The sequence below is a fragment of the Pongo abelii genome, chromosome 1, assembly GCF_028885655.2.
Source record: "Pongo abelii isolate AG06213 chromosome 1, NHGRI_mPonAbe1-v2.0_pri, whole genome shotgun sequence".
NCBI lineage: Eukaryota > Metazoa > Chordata > Mammalia > Primates > Hominidae > Pongo > Pongo abelii.
Genome location: NC_071985.2, coordinates 212,458,113 through 212,482,012, shown reverse-complemented (window position 1 = coordinate 212,482,012; position 23,900 = coordinate 212,458,113). Strand labels below are relative to the sequence as shown.

Below are 23,900 nucleotides of genomic sequence, written 5' to 3'. Positions count from 1 at the left end.
GAAGCACTCTTATAAGTAAATTTCTTACCAACAAAGCTTACGAATTTATATTATTTCCCATGTTTTAGAATTAATTATTTTGATATTTTGCTAAAGTAAAACCTCAATATGAATACACATTTTAACATGGGAAAAATTCTATACAGTGAAATAAAGTGAAAATAAAAAGAGAGCAAACAAGTTAACTATATAAAATCTATCTTAGACCAGTTTTCTGATTTATTCTGATAAAAATTAAATACCAAATTTGCCCATGACAATTAAGTCATAGTAAAGTTTTTAAATACTATTGATAAAAAATATTAAAATACATTGTATGTTTATCAATTAAACTAACAAAAGTAAGTTAAAATAAAATCTTTGCCCCAATTATTGGCAGGGATCTAAGGAAACAGGACATAGATAAAATACTGTGAATGGGTTACTTTACTATCTTCCCAGGATTACAGGGCAATGTGTCACCAAGTGCTTCAAAACCATCACCCCAAAATTATTTCACTTTAGAGTACATACCCTAAAGAAAATCTCACCTCAAAAATTAGGAACTTAAAGATATATCCAGCAGCATTTCACATGATGGCAAAAACAGGTAGAAATAGCAACCAATGGGAAAATGAAGTAACATAACTGAACTAAATACATAAAAAATATAAACCTGTACACTAGTATCAATAGAAATATATGAAATAATTAGGAATAATAAAGGAAAAATACATCTGCAGAGCTGTAAAGATTGTAAGCTATGTTTCTTACAGAACTGTAAAGAGGTACTGACATATACTAAAGAATACTGAAAGAACAATTTAAATTATTACACATAAAATTAGTACCAATTGGTTTGTCAGAAAACTATTATATTGCCCCATAAAACACAAATATTTGAGAGAAAGAGAAAAAAGCATTGTGCCAAAGCCAAAAGTGCTGTTCTTTCTACATAAAAAGCTTCCTTAAAGGAAACACCAATGAAAAACAACTTTCATGGGTATATCCCTATGGTATGCATCCTTTGCAACTCTCAATAGTTCTGCCAAACTGGTAATCCTTTGGTATCAGATATTCTAAAAGGGCACTTCCTCCTAAATTTGGGGATGTCTACTGATAAAAGGAGGCCAAAGAAAATAAGTCTATATCAAAATAATAGAAGAACTAGAATTTCTAAGAAATTCCTCCTAGAAACAGGCTGTTACATATAATAAAAATCTCTCAGCTTCACTGTGCTCTATTCAATTCAAATAAGATCCTCTATTACATATGTCACACTGCATTAGGCATTCCATATTTGCTTTTAGTGTATTTGTTACAGGGCTTAATGTCTCTGCCAGGGAAAAAGGTATACCATCTTTAACTAGAAATTATAGAGAACAGAAATAGCACAATCCTATCCCAAAGAAATGGCACAAAGGCTAATAAAATTGTCATAGATAAAAATCAAATTTACACTAAAATTTAAATACCTCTTGCAAAATATTCCTAAATTAATGATTACGGAATCTTCTACTATCTAGCTAAGGGTTCTTCTCTCTTGGTAAACTGTTCAATTTCAGGTCATACTGTTGAAATCCATCTTCTTTAAAGGTAGCAGCAACAAGTTCTCATAAAAGAAAACAGGTACGTTTTCCCCTTATTTGAAAGATATTGCTACCTTCTCAACTATGAAGGCTGGGAGGGAGCAGAGGTGTAGAACAGCTGATAACAGCAACTACTTAACTACCTCCAAAGCTAAACAGACTGTTGTCTTTTCTATAATATTAATCCTAAGCAAAATACATCAACCATTTCTTGTAGTGCAATATATGTTTGTGTGTACTGCTTATTGCGTTTAAAAGAAAATATGCCCAAGAAACGTTGTTTCTTATAGGTATTATATTTTTGCACTGGTAACAATGTGGGGCTTCCAAAATTCTCATTCTCTTGCTGGTAGAAATGTAAACTGGGACAACCACTTTGGGAAGCAATTTGGCATTAGCTGGTAAGCTTGGAAACAGTCATGCCCTATGACCCAGCCATTCTACTCCTAGGTATACATCTGGTTGAAAACAATGAAAACGTGCACCAGGGTACATGAACAAAAATGTTCATAGTTGTATTGTTTTAATAACCAAAAATTGGAAACAACCCAACTGCTCATTAACAGAACTGATCAATAATGAAATTTTCATACACTGAAAATTTTCCTATACAGAAACAGAATAAAAAACTACCATAACACAATTTAGATGACCCTCATAAATGGTACTGAGTAAAAGATTAAGAAGAATATATAAAGTATGATTCCATTTATCCAAATATCCAAAACTGGCAAAACTTGACCATATTAGTCAATAGAGGTATACATGTTTAGCAACACTATAAAGAGAAGCAGGAAAATGACTTTTAAAAGGCAGATAGTATTATTTCTGGGGAGAGAGGAAATTATGACAGAAAGGGCATGTAATTTTTTTAAAGCTGGTGTAAAACTTTTCTTTTGCTTTAAAATTATTTGTTAAACTCTACCTTTAAGTTTTATGTACTTTTATGAATGGGTATTTTAATCCTCTTCCACACCACCTACCTCAAAAACAAGATTAAAGATGAAAACAAGCAAACTACTAACACCTGTGATAAAATATCACTTACATTGGTATTATACTGTTACTCTGCATAGAAGAAAGAAAATTTAAAAAGAAATACTGCTGCAAGAAAGAAAAGCTCTAAAATCTTGACTCAGTGGAAACTTCAGGTAGCTAGTGAATTTTCATTCAAGATTTCCACCAAAAAATAATCTCCTATAAAATTAATGATATTTGGTGGTTGGTGACCAATATTAACTTGACAAGAGTTTTTTAAAAATTTAAGGTAGACCATAAAGATCGTGCAAATTAGGATTAGTCATTAGGTATAAAGTTTATTTATCTAGCACTAACTTATTGGATTTGATTATATTCTGGCCAATTAAGAGCTATCATACATAAACCACAATTTTCAAATAATAAATAAAATATGGAAAACAAAGTTTCCTTAATATGATCATTCTTACATGACTCCAGAGCAAGAGAAATACCCCCTGGAGGAAACAAAATGGGAAAAAACTGGCCAGATGTAAACAACAGAGATTAGGGACTATGGAAAATGATAGAGAATGGCCACTCCCCAGAGGGCAGCAGATACTGAGATACTCTCCTGTAGTCAAGTACTGGCATGCAGGAATTCCAAATAAGCAGTGCTACTTCTTCAAAATTTTCAAGAGTAACCAAAAATAAGGCTTTCTGCATGAAATTGTCCTGACTTCCCATACACACTACAAGCCAAATAAACCATATATTGGTATATTAAAACACAGGCAGCCAGAGTGTGGATATGGCTCTAGGGGTATCTCATGATCATCATCAAATATAAACTTGCTTTTTAACTTTATGAAATCAGGTCTCACTGTGTTGCCCAGGCTGGGGTGCATTTGTGTGATCACAGCTCATTGCAGCCTCCATCTTCCAGGCTTAAGTGATCCACCCACCTCAGCCTCCACAGTAGCTGGGACTACACGCACATGCCACCATGCCCAGTAATTTTTCCTCTTCTTTTTTTTTTTTTTTTTTTTTTTTGTAGAAACAAGTTCTCACTGTGTTGCCCAGGCTGGTCTCAAACTCTGAAACTCAAGTGATCCTCCTACCTCTGCTTCCCAAAGTGCCAGGATTATAGGTATGAGCCACCACACCTGGCCAAACTTTCTATAAATACTCAGATATAGACTTGTGACTGGATTCTACACAAACAGGCATTGACTGAATAGATATATTGTTAAATATAACACACACACAAACCACTATGTTTTTATTCTATATATTTTATATAATATGAATGAAAACATACTGCTTTAAAAAGTATAGTAATTAATCAGTTACTAAAAGAATAACAGGAAACTCCAGGACTCCTATCAGGTAAATTAATTTTTCAGCAACAAATGATTCATATAAAGGTAAAAGGCACATGGTTTATATGTGTGACATCCCTTATTTTCTAAATCCCAAGATAAAATTTAGTTAGTGAGGTCATCTAAAAACATTTCAGCAGCTGCAATTCATACACAGAAATAACAAAGTTCAATTCTGGGTAGTTTTGAAAGATCCCAAAGCTTTTCTTAAGTGGGTAATTTCTATACTTTATGCTCCTCAAGCAGCAGAATAGATAAGTAGTCTTTTTCCCTTCATTAATATTTTGTATCATCCTAGTTCTTCCTTCAGGTCATTTATTTCCCCAAATCTACAGATATTGAGAACTAAATAAAAGCTGGTCTGCTCAACTAAAAGGAGCACTACAGTGGATACAAGGACGGAAGTTTTACTTATACATGACACTATTTGAATTCTGTTAATATCATTGCCAATCCCCAACCACCAAGAAAAAAAGAGGAAGAAAAAGAAAATGGCATTCCTCCTTGCTCTACTCTTACCTATACTTAATAGGTTGAATTACATGACATTCCATATTTACAGATATTCAAGTATATTTTAACCTTAAAAAAGAAAAGGTAATTTTATATGATTCAAGTAATACTTAAAAACTCAAGCAAACACACACCGTATATGTTCTACTATGGACTTTGTCAGCACTGGGTTTAATTCTGAGGGTTGCTTTTCTTATTTAGTAACTATTCAATAGAAACAAGAAAATGTTAAAATTGGAGGGTCAGTAACAAAGCTAACAAATGAAAAAATAAACGAATAAGAAAGAAGCACTTCCAAAAATGTCTAGGTATCAAAGGTTAACGAAAGTGGACCCTATGTGAATCCTTGAGGGCCACAGGGCAAACTCTTTTTATTGAGACAGGGTCTGTATCACCTATGCAGGTGTATAGTGGCCCGATCTCAGCTCACTGCAGGTTCCACCTACCTCCCAGGCTCAAGTGATCCTCCCACTTCAGCCTCCTGAGTAGCTGGGACTACAGGCACGCACTACCACGCCCGGCTAATTTTTTATTTTTTGTAGAGACAAGATTTCGCCATGGTGCCCAGGCTGATCTTAAGTTTTTCTGGGCTCAAGGGGTCCGCCCGCCTTGGCCCTCCAAAGTGCTGAAATTAGAGGCGTGCGTCACCGCATCCAGCCAGGGTGGACTCAAATCTAAGATGGCTCTCAGTATTCCTGTACTTGGTGTACACACCCTGAATAATTCCCTCCTCTGAAGAATGAGGGGTGCCAGTGAATATAATAGGGTATCACTGATGTGGCCAGGTAATTTATCAGTTATCTGAATTAATCAAGAGACAAATCACAAACTTAACAGCTTAAAACAACACATATTTAAGTCCTTGTTGGCATGGTAAGGACTTAGGGTTTTATTCTAACATGACTGGGAACCTACTGAAGTTTTAAGCAGGAGTGTGAAAAGATCAAATGTTTTCCAAAGATCATTTTGGTTGCATTATAAGAATAAGAACTGAAGAGTACAAGAATAGAAGCAGAGATTAGTTAAAAGCTATCATGCCAGGCCGCAGTGGCTCACATCTGTAGTCCCAGCTACTTGGAAGTGTAAAGCAAGAGGCCCAACAGTTTGGCGCTGTAAGGCACCATGATCATGCCTGTGAAAAGCCACTGCATCACAGCCTGGTCAACATAGCAAGATCCTGTCTCTTAAGAGAAAAAAAAAAAAGCTACTGCAATCGTCTTGGCCACAACTAATGGTGGCTTAGAACACAGTAGTAACAAGATAATTTGTTTGAGCAGGTGGGACAGAAAGGAATGTAGACTGATTGATTCATTCATTCATTTAACATATATTTATTGAGAACTTTATACCAAGCATTGTACTAGCTGCATGGAATACATCAGTAAAAGAGACTAAAATCCCTGCATTCCTGGAGTTTACAGTCTAGTTGAAATACTAACAGCCATAATACTTAAGTAAATTACATAGTATACTTGAAAGTGATAGATTATGGATATCAGGGATGGATTTTAAGTTTATGGCTTGAAAGATTAGGTGGGAAGAAGGGAAAGTATTCCTAATCCAAAATGCTTGGTACCAGAAGTATTTCAGTTTTTTTTAAATTTTTGAATATATGCACTGTACCACTTCAGCAGCCCTAATCCAAAAATCCAAAATCCAAATGCTCTAATTATCATTTTCCTTGAGCATAATGTTGGCACTCCAAAACGTTCAGATTGTGAAGCACTGTATATTTTTGGATCTGTTCAACCTGTATTACTGTGAGACAGGATTAGAGGCAGAATAGACAAAGGGAAAGGGATAATCACAAGTAGTTTTAGATGCCTATCAGAGACTCAAATGGAAATAATAAGTAGTGTGTTGAATATATGAATCTAAGCTCAGGAGAGCAGTCAGGGCCAAGCAAATAAATCTAGAGGTAGGTTCATTACCAACATTCCACATAGCATCTAAGCTAATTATAGAAACTAGCAAATTTCAGATGAAAAAGTCTGAAACTTATGAGAGGAAGATGGCAAAAGGCAAAGCTAAAATTTATTTCTAGATCAATTTTGTCAATGTCAATTGTTACATACTCAAGGTTGTGCTCACTCTCATTATGTAATCAATATGGTTTATTTCTCTGCTTGGTTTTTTTTTTTTGAGACAGAGTCTCACTCTGTCACCCAGGCTGCAGTAGAGTGGCGCGATCTCGGCTCACTGCAACCTTCACTTCCCGGGTTCAAGCAATTCTCCTGCCTTAGCCTCCCAAGTAGCCAGGACTACAGGCACATGCTACCATGCCTGGCTAATTTTTGTATTTTTAATAGAGACAAGATTTCACCATGTTGGCCAGGCTGGTCTCAAACACCTGACCTCAAGTGATCCATCCACCTTGGACTCCCAAAGTGCTGAGATTACAGGCGTGAGCCACCACGCCCGGTCTCTCTGTTTGCTTTTTGTTTGTTTCTGAGGCAGGGTCTTGCTCTGTCACTCAGGCTGAAGCACAGTAGTGCAATCATAGCCCACTGCAACCTCAAACTCCAGGGCTCAAGCAATCCTCTCGTTTCAGCCTCCCAAGTAGTTAAAACTACATGTGTGTGCCACTACACTGGGCTAATTTGTTTTATTTTTTGGAGAGACAGGGCCTCACTATGTTGCCCAGGCTGGCTTCAAACTCCTGGGCTCAAGTGATCCTTCCACCTCAGCCTCCCGAAGTACTGGGATTACAGGCACGAGCCACTACTCCTAGCCTCTGCTTGTAATTCTAAAAGAAAATAAACAAGATCATCAGAGAATAAATCAGTAATATCCTAAACTAAAATTAAATCAAAGTCAGAATCTCAGAATTTCAAAATATAGGCAAAAGGTGACTAAGGAACAATCAAACCAATGTCAGTAGTCTCAGAATTGATATGGATCTAGCACCACAGAGAAGACGTAAGCAGTAGATATAACCATAGATATAGATATAGATACAGATATAGATATATATATATTTTTTGAGATGGAGTTTTACTCTTGTTGCCCAAGCTGGAGTGCAATGGTGCGATCTTGGCTCACTGCAACCTCCGCCTCCCGGGTTCAAGCGATTCTCCTGCCTCAGCCTCCCAAGTAGCTGGGATTACAGGCGCACGCCACCACGCCTGGCTAATTTTTTCTATTTTTAGTAGAAATGGGGTTTTACCATGTCAGCCAGGCTGGTCTTGAACTCCTGACCTCAGATGATCCGCCCACCTTGGCCTCCCAAAGTGCTAGGATTACAGGCGTAAGCCACCGTGCCCAGCCGATATATATATTTTTTAAATAATGGGTCTGCTGATGCTGGGACAGAATATAAAGGATAGGAGGGATACCACATAGCAATCCAAACCAGTTTGATATGATTCCTAATTTCACCTACTGTCATCATAAATGAGTTATGTGATAAATACCATAGAATATATATTTATTTTTTTAATTTTTTTGAGGCTGAGTCTCACTTTGACACCCAAGCTAGAATGCAGTGGCACAATCACAACTCACCGGAGCCTCCACCTCCCAAGCTCAATCAATCCTCTCACCTCAGCTTCCTGAATAGCTGGGACTACAGGCACATGCTATGACGCCCGGCTAATAGGAGATGTATTTAAAGTACTGCTGAAAAATCAAAAGTCACCAGGTCTGAGAAGAATCTGGAAGGGTTTGGTGGCACCTGACTTACACTTTGAGAACAACAAGGGTTCAGATCAAAAGTTAGAGGCAGTATTTTGAAAAGAATATTGATTCTGCTGAGAGAGAATTAAAAAAAATAGAAAATTAATGGATGCCAAGAAACTATGTGACAGTTGTTTGAACACTGTTAAGAGTAAAAAGTACTAACTCATTAGAGAACAAGTAAATACATTCTTAAAATATATATTTAGAAAAATGTGTTTTAAAAATGAGAAGTTGCTTATGGTATAATTTTAAGTAAAGAAAGCAGGACAGAAATTTGTGGTGCACTAATAACTTTTTTTTTAAATGCACAGCAAAACAACTTGAAGGATCATGTTAAAATGGGTGGTGTGAGTCTTTTGTTAACAACATCATGGATCATGTTTTTCCTGTCATACTTTTCATTTTGGAGGTGGGGGTTGGGGGGGACGGAGTCTCACTCTGTTGACCAGACTGGAGTGCAGTGGTGCAATCTTGGCTCACTGCAACCTCCGCCTCCCGGGTTCAAGCAATTCTCCTGCCTCAGCCTCCCAAGTAGCTGGGATTACAGGCGCATGCCATCACACAAAGCTAATTTTTTTTTTTTTTGGTATTTTTATTACAGATGGGGTTTCGCCACCTTGGCCAGGCTGGTCTGCAACTCCTGACCTGACCTCAGGTGATTCACCTGCCTCAGCCTCCCAAAGTGCTGGGATTACAGGCATGAGCCACCATGCCCAGCCTCCTGTCATACTTTTCTGTTTCCATTTTTCTAGCAGACACATTAATTTTATAGTGAGCAAAATCTGCTATTTGGAACTTGGCAGTGAGGTATCCAAACTGTCTTATAAAATCCTGCTTAAGCCAATGATGTAGTTGAGGATGGCGAGGTTCATGCTATCCTTTGTGCCCTGCAGCCACCCAGAGACTGCAAGGACGCAATCAGTGAGTGATCACTGATTCTTATCATCTGTTTGCGTCCTTGCAATCCTTGTGGACAGGAACAGGATTTAATGAGTACTTATCACAGTACTTGCAGACAAGTGGCCACTCAGATGTTTAAGTATAAATATTTTCTCTGCTACTAACTCAGCCAAATCTTACTATTATACGGCTATTTGAGGGTAAAATTATCTAGAATATCAACTCATGAAGACATCAGGTAGCCATGGCTGCTTTACAGCCTAAAGGGAGGAAGCCAAGATAGTAAAAAGATTTTTATTTCTTTCACTGCTAATAGAATCATGTAGAACTGTATTATGATTCCAAGGTCCTTTCCCAGTTCAATAGCAAAACCTTGATCAGTTAGGAATGACTGTCTTGAATAAAAAAAAAAAAAAAGAGAGTGGTAAGGTTTGTCTATTCTATTAAATCCAATCATTTAGTAAAACTACACAAAAGTAGTAACAGTCTACATAAGCATAACAAATTAACTCCTTACTTTTTCAAGGAATACATATATTACAGGCCAATTGCTGTCCCTGTGGTCAGAAGCAGGAACACTTGACAACTGACCTTCTGAGGAGTGATGGCTTTTAACAGACACTCACATTCTCTTTCTTATGTTCAAAACCCACAGTCAGAGCTTTCCACCAGGACAAGGTTGTATGCGAGTCTGGAGATTACTGATATACATTCAGTGACTGCAATGGAATTAGTCATTTACCAACTTACAACTTAATTTTTTAAAACTAATGCTTTACTGTTTTCCTGTTGATCTTTAGTCAGTTGCTAATCAACTAGTTATTTAACTGATCCAAGGTAAGTGAATTCTATTTTAATTCCAAGGTATTAATAAATCTCAGATTTTAGTATTCAACTATAAGCATAAATTCAATTATATTATCAAAACCACAATATTAAGTTCCTCTGACACAGATCCAAATCATATAAGATGTGTAATATATGCCCCCATTCTGAGGCTGAGTCACGAATTATCACTTTCCAAACACAAACTTGAAAGAAGGAACATAAACAGAAAGTAAACAGATTCAAGGTATCCAAGTAAGCTAAACAGCATCAATAAAAGGGCACAGGGTTGTTTCTACAAAAAAAAAAAAAAATTAGGCATGGTGGTGTGCACTTGTAGTCCTAGCTCTAGGGAGGCTGGGATGGGAGGATTAAGCGCATAAGTTGCAGCAAGCTATGATCATGCTACTGCACTCCAGCCTGGGAGACAGACTGAAACTCTATCTTAAAAAAAAACAGTGGTGGGGTGGGGGTGGGGGGAAGAAAAAAAGAAAAAAATGAGCGTGGGTTTTGGTGTCAGAGACCTAAGTTTGAATTCTGGCTCTACTACACAGAAACTATATAAGCAAATTACTTAAGTTTAGTTTCCTCTTCTGTAAAAGTGAGAAGTAAGGACTTATGCTGATTTATTCAACATATTAAGATAACATTTATCATAATGCTTAGTATATAAAAAGTGTCCTAAAATGGTAGCTCTTTGTGTTTAATTATTTACAAATATTTAAACTGTTGGTTTAAAATCCTAATATTAAGCCAGTAAGTGTAAGACAGTTTTGGGTTGAAATGATTCCTGCTTGATTTTCATTTATACAAATGGGGGTGAGGGTGATACAATAAACCTAAAGGTGTGGTTTGCAAAGTCTAATCCTTTAAGCAAGTTTAAAATAAATACTTGACCAGCCTAGGAAACATGGCAAAACTCTGTCTCTAATAAAAATACAAAAATTAGCCGGAGGTTGTGGCTACTCAAGAGGCTAAAGTGGGAGAGGGCCAACTGAGCCCAAGAGGTCAAGGGTGCAGTGAGCCATGATCATACCACTGGGCAACAGAGCGAGACTCTGTCTCAAAAGAAAATTAATAATAACAAATAACTAAATACTTGACACCTCATCCTAATTGATTTTTCTGAATTTTTTTAAAAGTTATGGGGGGAGGGGGAGGGATGAGGGGCCAGGTCCTGCAGCCTCATCAGACTCAGTCCACTCCTGGAGGAAAAAAAAAGGTAAAAAATATAAAAACATTTAAAAAAATAAAGTTACTAAACAAATGATTTTTGAACAAAGAATAAAAATATACCATTGATTTTACATTAGATATGAAAAAAATTAACATAGAAATGTTATAGCCATAAGAAATTAACATAGTCAAAAGTTCTTTGGGATCTGTAACAGCTAAAGAAACTAAACACCTTTCTAATCTAGTATTCTGCATTCTATATGGCAATTAAGCAACCACACAATGACAGTTTAAATGCACAAAGAACAGTTTCTAATCCTTCACAATTTCTTGCCTACAGAATTCCCCTGACAGCCAGATGTGCTTTAAAAGATAAAAAGGGAACTGTATAAAGTTGAAGTTAAATGCTACAGTGTCTATCAAAGTTTACAGTAAAAACTGATCTTTCTATTCATGCCAATAATAAATCCATGCCTGGAGATACTAATGGTCTTTGTTTCTTTCTCCTTAAAATAATTAAAACTCCATTTACCACACAACTAGTTATTAAAATCTAATTTCCTATGACTCATTTTAGTTAAATGTGGTCCAGATCAGTTGTTTTATTTTTAAAAACAGTACATATACTTTGTAAAATTGCTGTGAAGGGAATATCCCACAGTTCAAAGAAACACATTTTCAGTTTTCAAACATTAAAGAACTTTATTATTATTTCTACTGTTTTCTTATCCCAGAAATTCAAAAGACATTTATAACTGGCATTTAACAAAATAACACACCGTTGTATCTTTAAGGTTAATCCTTCTTTTGAAGAAAAGTAATCAAGTAAATACATATTAAATAATTTTTTTCTTTTTTTTTTTTTTTTTGAGAAGGAGTTTCATTCTTGTCACCTAGGGTGGATTGCAATGGCATGATCTTGGCTCACTGCAACCTCTGCTTCTGTTTAAGGGACTCTCCTGCCTCAGCCTCCCGAACAGCTGGGATTACAGGCGCCCACCACCATGCCTGGCTAATTTTTGTATTTTTAGTAGAGATGGGTTTTCACCATGTTGGCCAGGCTGGTCTCGAACTCCCAACCTCACGTGATCTGCCCGCCAGAGCCTCCTAAAGTGCTAGGATTACAGGCATGAGCCACCACGTCTGGCTTTTATTAAATAATATTTTAACAAGGTATCTGATTTAACATTTAATGAGCAAATTCACATTAAATATTAACAACAAGGAATCCTAACTTTCATAAATGTCATTAATCAGCAAGCAGATACCATGATGGGTAGAAAAAGACATAAAATTTTTAATAACCAGAATACAACTGAATACCACACGTATAAATGCTTTTTAAGAAAATACTTCAAAATAGAAGGGTAAATAAAATCTTAATAAGATACCTCTCCATTTAATATACTGTAAAGTCGAAGTTGAGCTATTTCCAAATCGTAGTAATCAGGGTCAAAGTGCAACACAGCACCCCTGCAAGGGGAAAATCTGTCTAGACTAGAATAAGGAATCTTATCAGTGAGAGTTATTGAACTCTCTTAAAACTGCAGTTAAAAAATAAAAAAAGAGGCCAGGCGCGCCACTGCACTCCAGCCTGAGTGACAGAGCGAGACGCCATCTCAAAAAAAAAATAAATAAATAAAAAATAAAATAAAAAAAGAAAACCCCTATGTTTGTATGTTTATTGTTCTGCAAAGTAGATTCATACCTTTCATCAGATTTTCAAAAGGGTCCTAATCCCCCAAAAATTGAGTATTGCTTTTGACCTTACTTGTGATCTTCACAAAAAGAAGGGTCCAGGCACAGTGGCTCATGCCTATAATCCCAGCACTTTGGGAGGCCGAGGCGGGTGTATCACCTGAGGTCAGGAGTTCAAGACCAGCCTGGCCAACATGGTGAAACCCTGTCTCTACTAAAAATACAAAAAATTAGCCGGGCAAAGGCACTTGTAATCCCAGCTACTCGGGAGGCTGAGGCATGAGTATCGCTTGAACCTAGGAGGCGGAGGTTGCAGTGAGCCAAGATCGTACCACTGCACCTGTACTCCAGTCTGGGTGACAGAATGAAACTCTGTCTTTAAAAAAAACAAAAACAAAAACAAAAACAGAATACTTCACATGAACTTGTAGACTCAAACAAACCTGTATTCAAATTACATGTCTCCAAGTCCCATTTTCCTTTGTTGTAAATAAAGGTTGTCGTAAGTATTAAACAATATCATGAATGTAAAGCATTTAGCACAGTGTCTGGGACACTGTAATCACTCAATAAATGTTAAAAGATCCACTGAAGTTCAAATCCAACCTCTACCACACACTACCTGGATAACTTTGGGCAGGATAAGTCACCTCTGTGACTATTTGCCAACTAACAATGGGGAATGTAATTATACCTACCTCATACAGTTGTCATGAGGATTGAGTTAATACACATAAAATGCTTAGAAAAGTAACTGTTACACAGTTAGCGTTACTTTATAGTAATAAAGAAAATATTCTACAGGTTGAGTATCCCTATCTGAAAAATTTGGAACCAGAAATGTTTCAGATTTCAGATTTTGGAACACCTGCATTATACTTACCAGTTCAGCACCCCCAATCTGAAAATCCAAAATCTGAACTGCTCCATTGAGCATCTCCTTTGAGAATAATGCTGGTACACAAAAAGTTTCAGGTTTTAGAACATCAGATTTTGAATGTTTTGATTAGAGATGCTCCACCTGTATAAACTATTCTGTTGAGTTTTTCACCAGTTAACTCCTCTGCCTAGGTTTGGTCAATTTTTGTATCTATTTCATGGCTCATTACACTATGTAGCTCTAACCTTATCCTCCACCTCAAAGGCTTTAACTGATGTATGTACGCTCATTCCAGTATCTTGTAAGATGCAGTCCAAACTTGCTGCCCATCCACATTTTATGGCTTCTTAGAGTTCATCTAGATACCATCTTTCTGTGTTTAACCATGCTTCACTCCTCCAAGTACTTTTGCTTAATGAGAATCCAGAAAAACTATACCAGTAAATATATTACTTATTTACATATTTTTGTTCTCATTTACATAATCATTAATGTCTCTTCCTCACGTTCCCACATGTACTTAAAACAACGTATCACCATCTTGCCTGGTAAAATGAGCACTCTTAAAGACAAAGATCATAGTGTCCACCACTGCTTTCTCACGTTACCAGGCACAAAACCTTGCATATAGCTCTCTTTCAATGTATGTTTTCTAAATTAAGTTTATCTCAATATTCTTAAAAGCTCTACAACATCTCCAATGTTTAGGCCCCTGGAAAAGCAAGCTCCAAGAGGCCAGAGGATCTTTCAGTTATTTTGTACTTAGGACAACACAGAAAAGTAACTTCAAACACATTTTAGACTGTCACAACAGGAAAGGCTGTTCTCTATTTAGAAAGAAAGGCAAAACAGAAAAAAGACTGAGTCTAACTCGTAGGAATTTTTACCAGGGGGGAGGAGGGGGCGGGAAAGCAGCAGCAGCATCTGGATTTCACAAATATTTGATGACACTGACTGTGAGGTTTGTCGAAAGAAAAGAGGATGAGCTAATCATGGGTAAGAATGAGATTTTTTGTGTGTGTTCTAAGCAAAAGGTGAGCACAGGAAGAATAGGGAAATGAAATATACTCAATCGCGGTTATCTTATAAATCATTATATAATTCAGTCAAAGATGATCTTTCAAAGTAATGCAAGACTTGAACTCAGCTAACTGTCCTATATTAAAACTTTGGAAAAATAAATTTAAGACCACAAAGGAAAACGGCAAGCCACAACTTATTACTGCTAATACAATATTATTTTTCAATAATCTGGGAAAATTTTAAGGCCACTGTGGAAAACCATTTGCATCTAGTGATTGAATCAGAATAGAATTATTGCCAATTTGCATATCAGGCAGTGGCAACTAAGACTGTGAGAAAAAAAAGTTTGATGCTTAGTTTCTCTAATTGCTACAATAATGTATAAACATGATTTTTGTTTAAAAAAAAAGAAAAAGTAGTGCCCTCTTTATCCTTCAAATCCCACTCCATTCCCTATGGCAAAATGATTAATACTCTGAAGCACATTATTACAAACCTTTCTATACACTTACAAATGTGTAAAAATAATAGCAACAACACAATAATAAATATTCAATGACATGTTTTCCTCTCCACTTATCAAAACATTAGAGATCTTTCCAAGTCAATAAACATACCCACTTCATTCTTGTTCTAAATGTTTAAGTAGTACTTCATGGTGTAGATATAATTACATTCTTTTTAACTATTAATTTTTTAAAACTCCTTAATGAAAAGAACTATATAACCTATTCACATATTAAGAGCCAAACATATATGTGCAAACATAAAATAAAAAACAAACTACCTTCTTTTTGCTAAGTTTCAGAAATGTTAATTAATATAAATTGGAACCACTCAAAAACTGAAGAGAGGGCAGTTTTAGAATATCAAAGGTAAACTGACATTCCATAAACATTCTTGACAGCACAATAATAATTCTTAATTAGTAATAATAGACTGTATCTTTTTGTAAGTGTAAAAAGAAACTTCCAAAGAACTTGAAAGTGGACTAATTGATGTTTACTGTTGTCTAGTAAGTTCATTTTATTCTATTTCATTCCATTTCTTGAGAGTAGGTACAACCACTACCACCCCCTCATACCCTGCATACAATAGGTTCTTCAGTGCAAATGACTGATTTTCAACATTAGTTAATGCAATTCATATCAGATATAAAGAATAAATTGAAAATTCACATTAGCTTTAGTAGCCAAAATAAATGATTGATCTAATATAAGAAACATGTTAGCCAGGTGGCATGGCTCGTGCCTGTAATCTCAAAACCTTGAAAGGCTAGGGCAGGAGGATCGTCTGAGGCCAGGAGTTCTAGACAAGCCTGGGCAACAGTGAGATCCTGTCACTACAGAAAATGAAACAAAACAAAATTAGCCGGGCATGACGACATGCACCTGTAGTCCCAGCTACTTGGGAGGCTGAAGCAGGAAGATTGCTTGAGCCCAGGAGTTCAAAGTTAATTACAGTGAACTATGATCATGCTACCATGCTCCAGCCCGGACAACAGGGTGAGAACCTGTTTCCAAAAAAACAAAGAGAAACACATCTACTCCATGTAAACCTCCAGTGCAGTCCTGACACTCCACAGAAGGTTCCACAGATAAAAACTGTATCCACTACTACCATCTGCAAAAACTGGCATTTGAAAAGCACTTACACGGCTGGGCACGGTGGCTCATGCCTGTGATCCCAGCACTTTGGGAAGCCAAGGAAGGCGGATCACGAGGTCAGGCGTTGAAGACCAGCTTGACCAAAATACAAAAATTAGCCAGGCATGGTGGTGCGTGCCTGTAATCCCAGCTACTCAGGAGGCTGAGGCAGGAGAATCGCTTGAACCCAGGAGGCGGAGGTTGCAGTGAGTCAAGATTGCGCCACTGCACTCCAGCCTAGGTGACAGAGCGAGGCTCCGTCTCAAAAAAAAAAACAAAAAAGAGAGGGAGAGAGGAAAAAAAAAGAAGAAGAAAAGCACTCACAGCTACTTCCCAAATGCTATTTTTCCAAATAAGTTAAAGACAGAGAGAGAGAAGTAGCTTTTAAACATCAAGTGACAATAATCTACAACTACACCTGGGCAACACTATTAAAATTATATTATTTCTACAAACAATTTCGTATGGGATTATTAAAAACAAAACAATGGGTCTGATAATATGGCAACGGTTAAGTCAAAAGAGAAAATATATTTAACACATGGATAATTATACTACAAGTCTTTTATCCCTTAACTTCCTAAGTTTTGTATCATGTACATCTAGTAGTTTATTAAAGGAGTTTACTTTTCTAAGGTAATAAAGTTGGACATTCCAAGATGACAAACATATAATAAGTATTGATAAATACTAAAGTTTGAAAAGCAACACCACTGGCTGGGTGCAGTGGCTCATGCCTGTAATCCCAATACTTTGGGAGGCCAAGGTACAAGGATTCCTTGAGCCCGGGAGTTTGAGGCCAGTGTTAGCAACACAGGGAGACCCCATGTCTATATAGAAAAAGACATTTAATTTTTTTTTTCTTTTTTGAGATGGAGTCTCGCTGTCGCCCAGGCTGGAGTGCAGTGGTGCTATCTCGGCTCACTGCACGTGTTGCCTCCCAGGTTCACGCCATTCTCCTGCCTCAGCCTCCTGAGTAGCTGGGACTACAGGTGCCTGCCACCACACCTGGCTAATTTTTTGTATTTTAGTAGAGACAGGGTTTCACTGTGTTAGCCAGGATGGTCTCGATCTCCTGACCTTGTGATCCGCCCGCCTCGGTCTCCCAAAGTGCTGGGATTACAGGCGTGAGCCACCACGCCCGGCCTTTAATATTTTTTAAAAATAAAAAAGCAACACTATTGAAATGAAAATCATAAGCGTTTTATCTAACACCACATTAAGCTTGTTCAGATTTCGTATCAAATAAACGGTACGAATAGTTTCTTCACTGTAGTTGTAAGAATAGAATACTTACTGATGGGGGCAGCAGCTGCTGGTACGTATCTGAGTGATGACTGTGTATCAAGCTCTAGGAGGTTTAAATGGATTTGTCTCATTTAACCTTCATAAGGACCTTTGGAGATCAGTACTATTATTATCTCTATTTTACTAATGAGGAAGGAAACTGAGGTGCAAGAAACTTGCCCAATGACACACACAGCTGCCAGTGGAAGCGCCAGGATCTGAATTCATTTGGTCAGATTCCAGAGCCACTTAGCTGCTCTTAACATTCTGCTCCCCATGTAACCTATAAACTCCAATTCATCTGCTAATAAATATGAGTATTTTCATGATTTAAATATTATGTCATTCCCTTAGTAGAAACTCTTCAATAGCTCCTTCTATACATCAGATAAAACCCAAATACTTTATCAAAACCTTACAAAATTACATGACCTAGATTTTGTCAGCCTCTAGAAGGGCATTTTCAAATTTAGCAGGAACCACATGCAGCTATTCACACTTAAATTAATGAAAATTAAATAAAATTTAAAATTCAGGTCCTTAATTGCATTACCCACATTTCAAGTGCTCAAAAGGAAATATTCCACTGGACAGCATGGTTCTGAGCCGCCAATCATCAGGAGGCTCCCACCTTAAGGCCTTGGAGCTCTGCAATATCTACATGGAAGGTTTATGCTCTTCCTCCTCATCCATGAACAGCTGAATACATTTCATGGTTCAGGTATCACCTAAAACGCCATCTTCTCATAAGAACTGTAGGCCTCACGGCATGGACCCCTCGAAGTCTCCCTGAGCACATGCCACATGCAGATTTCGGTGCTTTCCCAACCTTCTTGGTATAAAGATCGGCAATTCTATTACCAAGGGCTCATGACAGCCTCATTTTGTTAGAGGCTGTATTGTAGAGAAGCCTACGATGGTATTGTCACATGCTGGATCATTCTGAGTGCCTGTAGACAACGTCCCTGGAAGAGATATTTTTATTTTTTAATGGAGACAGGTTTTCACTTTGTTGTCCAGGCTGGAGTGCAGTGGTGTGATAATGGCTCACTGCAGCCTCAACCTCTGAGGCTCAAATGATCCTTCCACCTTCTCTCATATCTTAACAGAAATTATCAGTTTTAAATCCTTTTTCTCTACTTCTAAACACTACAATTTTCATTATTTTCTACTTTCGTATGTTTTTCTACCACCATCTAGTAGAGTACCATAGATGGTATTGAACAAATACTGGCTAGATGAATAAATATTAATAATATTAACTAATCTTAATAATTTTGCCTAACATTCGAGAAAATCTAGATTCAAGTTTCTCAACAGTGACACTACTGCTATTAGGGCCAGGATAATTCTCTATCACGAGATTGTTACGTGCACTTGGATGTTTAGATACTTACCTGGCCTCTACCCATTAAATGACAGCGGCATCCTCTGTCCATCTCCTCAACCCTCACCAGCTGTGGCAGTCAAAAACATCTCCACACATAACTAAATATCTCTGGGGGTAAACTCACCTCCAGTTGAGAACAACTGACTTAGGTATTTCCAAATGACTGGCAAATTCTAAGCTAAACATTTTAAGAATGCCTAACATTATGAAAATATCTAAATGTGGTTATCATCTTTTATTTAAATTTATCAAATACAAAAATCTGGATTTCTAACTATGGTCAGTTATCATTCATAAATGCTACTGGAGAAAAATAATAATAATAATTTATATACATAAATCTTCTTACAACCAAATCCTTTCTATCTTAACAATCAAGAAAATTTCATTACTTTTCCATACCAAATAATTCAAACGCATTAAACAGAAAAAAAAGATTAAACGGCTAAGAAGAAAGTTCTTTAAAAATTCCTATTATGTTCCTACAGAATTAGGAAGATTATAACTGATATGTAACAACTTGGAAAAATATTTTCCAATACAATGTTGTATTAAAAAAGAAAACTAATCCAGGTACACTGGCTCATGCCTTTAATCCCAGGACTTGGAGAGGCCGAGGTGAGAGAATCGTTTGAGCCCAGGAGTTCGAGACCAGCCTGGGAAACATAGCAAGACGCTGCCTCTACAAAAAGTAAAGTATTCGCCAGGGGTGGTTACCATAAGTGAAAAGATGATAATCACAATCATGAAAACATGGAAAAGTATAAAACTCACTGATAGATCAGATACACAAAAAAGAAAGAAAAAAGAATCAAATCTTATCAGTACAGAAAACCAACAAACTGAAATAATAAACAAGGAGAGGGAAAAAAGGAACAAAGGATATACAAAACAACAAGAAAACAATTAACAAAATGATAGGAATTAGTACTTATCTGTTAATAATAACCATGAATGTAAATGAATTAAATTTCCCAATTAAAAAATATAGACTGGCTGGATTAAAAAACATTACACTATATGTTGCCTATAGGAAATTCCCTGTAAAGACACACATAGGGCCAGGCAGGGTGGCCCATGTCTCTAATCCCAGCACTTTGGAAGGCCAAGGTGGGCAGATCACCTGAGGCCAGGAGTTTGAGACCAGGCTGGCCAACATGGTGAAACCCCATCTCTACTAAAAATCGAAAAAATTAGCCAGGTATGGTGGTGGGTGCAGGTAATCCCAGCTATTTGGGAAGTTCAGGCAGGAGAATCACTGGAACCCAGGAGACGGAAGTTGCAGCAAGCCGAGATTGTGCCATTGCACTTCAGCCTGGGCAACAGAGTGAGACTCCAACTCACAAAAAAAAAAAAAAAGACACCCATAGACTAAAAGTGAAGAGACAAAAAAAGTCACTCATCACAAACACAAACCAAAAGAAGGCAGGAGTAGCTATACTACTCCTGCCTTATAAAACAGGTTATAAGTCAAAAACTGTAAAACACACAGAAAAGGTACACCATATGATGATAAATGGATCAATTCAGCCAGAAAATATAACAATTATAAATACATATGCATGCAACAAAAGAGCACCCAGACATATATAGCAAGTACTATTTGATCTAAAGGGTGAGATAGACTAAAATAAAATAATAGTTGGGGACTTGAACTATTATTCAACTTAAATATCCCACTCTCAGCATTGGACAGATGATCTAGAAAGAAAATCAATAACCAAACGTTGAATTTTAAACTGCATTTTAAATGAAATACACCTAACAGACATTTACAGAACATTTCATCCAACAGCTGCAGAATACATACTCTCTTCATCAGCACACGGGTTCTCCAAAATAGACCACTTAGGCCACAAAACAAGTCTCAGCAAATTTAAAAGAAATAAAATCATACCAAGTATCTTTTCTGACCGATATACAATGAAACTAGAAATCATTAACAAAAAGATCTTTAGAAATAGATCTGTACAAATACATGGAAATTAGGCAACATCCTCCTGAATGAACAATGGATCAATGAAGAAATGAAGAAGAAAATTTCAAAATTTCCTGAAATAAATGACAGTAGAAACACAAAATACTAAAATCCATGGGACACAGCAAAAGCAGTAGTAAGAGGAAAGTTTATTGCAATAAACACCTACATCAAAAAAGCAGAAAGAAAAGCAAAAGCAAAGCAGCAAAAAGCAAAACAGTCAAGATCTGACCACTGCACTCCAGCCTGGGAGAGAGAGCAAGACTCCATCTCAAAAAATAAAAATAAAAAATAAAAAAATAAACTAGAGACATCATATTATCTAACTTCAAAACATACTGCACAGCTACAGTAATCAAAACAGCATGGTACTGGACTAAAAACAAACATCTACATCAAAAAAGCAGAAAGAAAAGCAAAAGCAAAGCAGCAGAAAAGCAAAAAAGCCAAGATCTGCCCACTGCACTCCAGCCTGGGAGAGACAGCAAGACCCCATCTCAAAAAATAAAAATAAAAAATAAAAAAATAAACTAGAGACATCATACTACCTAACTTCAAAATATGCTGCACAGCTACAGTAACCAAAACAGCACGGTACTGGACTAAAAACACAGACCAATGGAAGACAACAGAGAATCAAGAAATAAATCCATTTATTTACAGCCAATTCATTTTTTTAAAGGTGCCAAGAATATACACAGGAGAAAGGACAGTCTCCTCAATCAACAGTGCTGGGAAAACTGGATATCTACATGCAGAGAAATGAAACTAGACCCCTATCTCTAACCATATACCAAAATCAAACTAAAATGGATTAAATATTTAAATGTTAAGATCTGAAACCATGAAACGAATACAAGAAAACACCAGGGAAATGCTTCAGAACATTGGTCTGAAAAAAGATTTTTCTTTTGGGTAAAATCTAAAAAGAGAAAACAAAAGCAAAACTAGAGAAATGGGATTATATCCAATTAAAAAGTCTCTGCACATTTAAGGAAACAGTCAACAGAGTAAAGAGACAACCTACAGAACGGAAGAAAATATATGCAAACTATCCATTTGACAACTGATTAACAGCCAAACAGCCAAACAGCAAAAAGAAAAGAAGAAAAAAAATCCAATTTAAAAATGGGCAGGCAGAGCCAGGCACAGTGGTTCACATCTGTAATCCCAGCACTCTGGGAGGTCAAGATAGGAGGACTGCTTGAGCCCAGGCATTCAAGACCATCCTGGGCAACATAGTGTGACCCCATAGCTACAAAAATAAATAAATAAATTGGCCTGGTGTGGAGGCAGCATGCTTGCAGTCCCAGCTACTCAGGAAGCTGAGGCAGGAGGATCACTCGAGCCCAGGATGCTGAGGCTGCAGTGAGCCAGGATTGCACCACTGTCCTCCAGCCTGGGCAACAGAGCGAGGCCCTGTCTAGGAAAAAAAAAAAAAAAGAAAAAAAAAGGGCAAATGATCTAAACAGACATTTCTCAAAAGAAGATATACAAATGGCTGACAAGTATATGAAAAGAGCTCAACATCGCTGATCATCAGGGAAACACAAATGAAAACCACAATGAGATTTCATCTCCCTCCAGTTAAAGTGGCTATTATTAAAAATACAAAAAAAAACGGGCCGGGCATGGTGGCTCACACCTGTAATCCCAGCACTTTGGGACGCCAAGGTGGGCGGATCACCTGAGGTCAGGAATTTGAGACCAGGCTGAACAACATGGAGAAACCCCATCTCTAAGAAAAATACAAAATTCGCCAGGCGTGGTGGTGCATGCCTGTAATCCCAGCTACTCAGGAGGCTGAGGCAGGAGAATCGCTTGAATCTGGGAGGCGGAGGTTGTGGTGAGCCGAGCCGAGATCACATGGAGTGCCTGGCACTCCAGCCAGGGCAACAATAGCGAAAACTCCGTCTCAAAAAAAAAAAAAAACAGACACTGCTGAGAAAGCAGAGAAAGGAGAATGCTCACACTGCTGCTGGGAACATAAGTTACTAAGGCCACTATGGAGAACAGTATAAAGGTTTGTGAAAAAACTACAATAGATCTACCATATGATCCAGCAATCCCACTGATGGGAACATATCCAAAAGAAAGGAAATCAGTGCATTAAAATTATAAGTGAATTCTATAGCATTTAGAATTTATAGCATTCATTTATTTATTAATGAATTCAGTGCAGAGATAGCTGCCACCCGTGTTTACTGTAGCACTATTCACAACAGCCAAGATGTGGATCAATGTAAGTATCCATCAACAGAATAATGGATAATATAAATGTGTCATATATACCCAATGAAATATCACTCAACCACGTCCATTTGCAACAACAGAAATGGAAGAGGAGGACATGATGTTAAGTGAAATAAGCCAAGCAAAGAAAGAAAAATATCATGTCTTCACTCCTATGTGGGAGTTAAAAAAAATTCATCTCATTTAGGTACAGAGTAGAATGACGGTTACCGGAGGCTGGGAAGCATGGAAGGGTGGTGAGACATACGAAGACTGGTTGGTTAATGAGTACAAACATACAGTTAAATAAAAGGAATAAGTTCTAGTGTTAGCAGAGTAGGGCAACTATAGTTAACATTCATTTATTGTATATTTCAAAATAGCTAGAAGATTTCAAATGTTTCTAACACAAAAGATAAATATTTGAGGTGATAAATATCCTAATTACCCTGATTTGACCACCACACATTACTTGCATGCATCAAAATAACACACGTGGCTGGGCACGGTGGCTCATGCCTGTAATCCCAACACTTTGGGAGGCCAAAGCAGGTGGACCACTTGAGGTGAGGAGTTCGAGACCAGCCTGGCCGATATGGTGAAACCCCATCTCTACTAAAAATACAAAAATTCGCCGGGTGTAGTGGCGTGCACCAGTAGTCCCAGCTACTATGAAGGCTGAGACAGGAGAATCGCTTGAACCCAGGGGGCGGAGGCTGCAGTAAGCTGAGATCATGCCATTGCACTCTAACCTGGGCAACGCAGTG

At 37.2% G+C, this 23,900-nt stretch overlaps 1 protein-coding gene across 37 annotated transcripts in view; it reads right to left on the bottom strand.

Annotated features, from left to right (window-relative positions):
* The window catches only part of EIF4G3 (eukaryotic translation initiation factor 4 gamma 3), a 366,672-nt gene that overhangs the window by 241,566 nt on the left and 101,206 nt on the right, over nucleotides 1-23,900 (bottom strand). Inside the window, exon 1 of one of the 37 annotated variants that reach the window (XM_063719740.1) lies at nucleotides 18,091-18,385. The exons of the other annotated variants lie outside the window; for them this stretch is intronic. The gene's annotated coding sequence lies outside the window, so the exon portion shown is untranslated. Of the gene's footprint in view, nucleotides 1-18,090; nucleotides 18,386-23,900 lie in introns of those variants that run through there. 37 annotated transcript variants of the gene reach the window in all.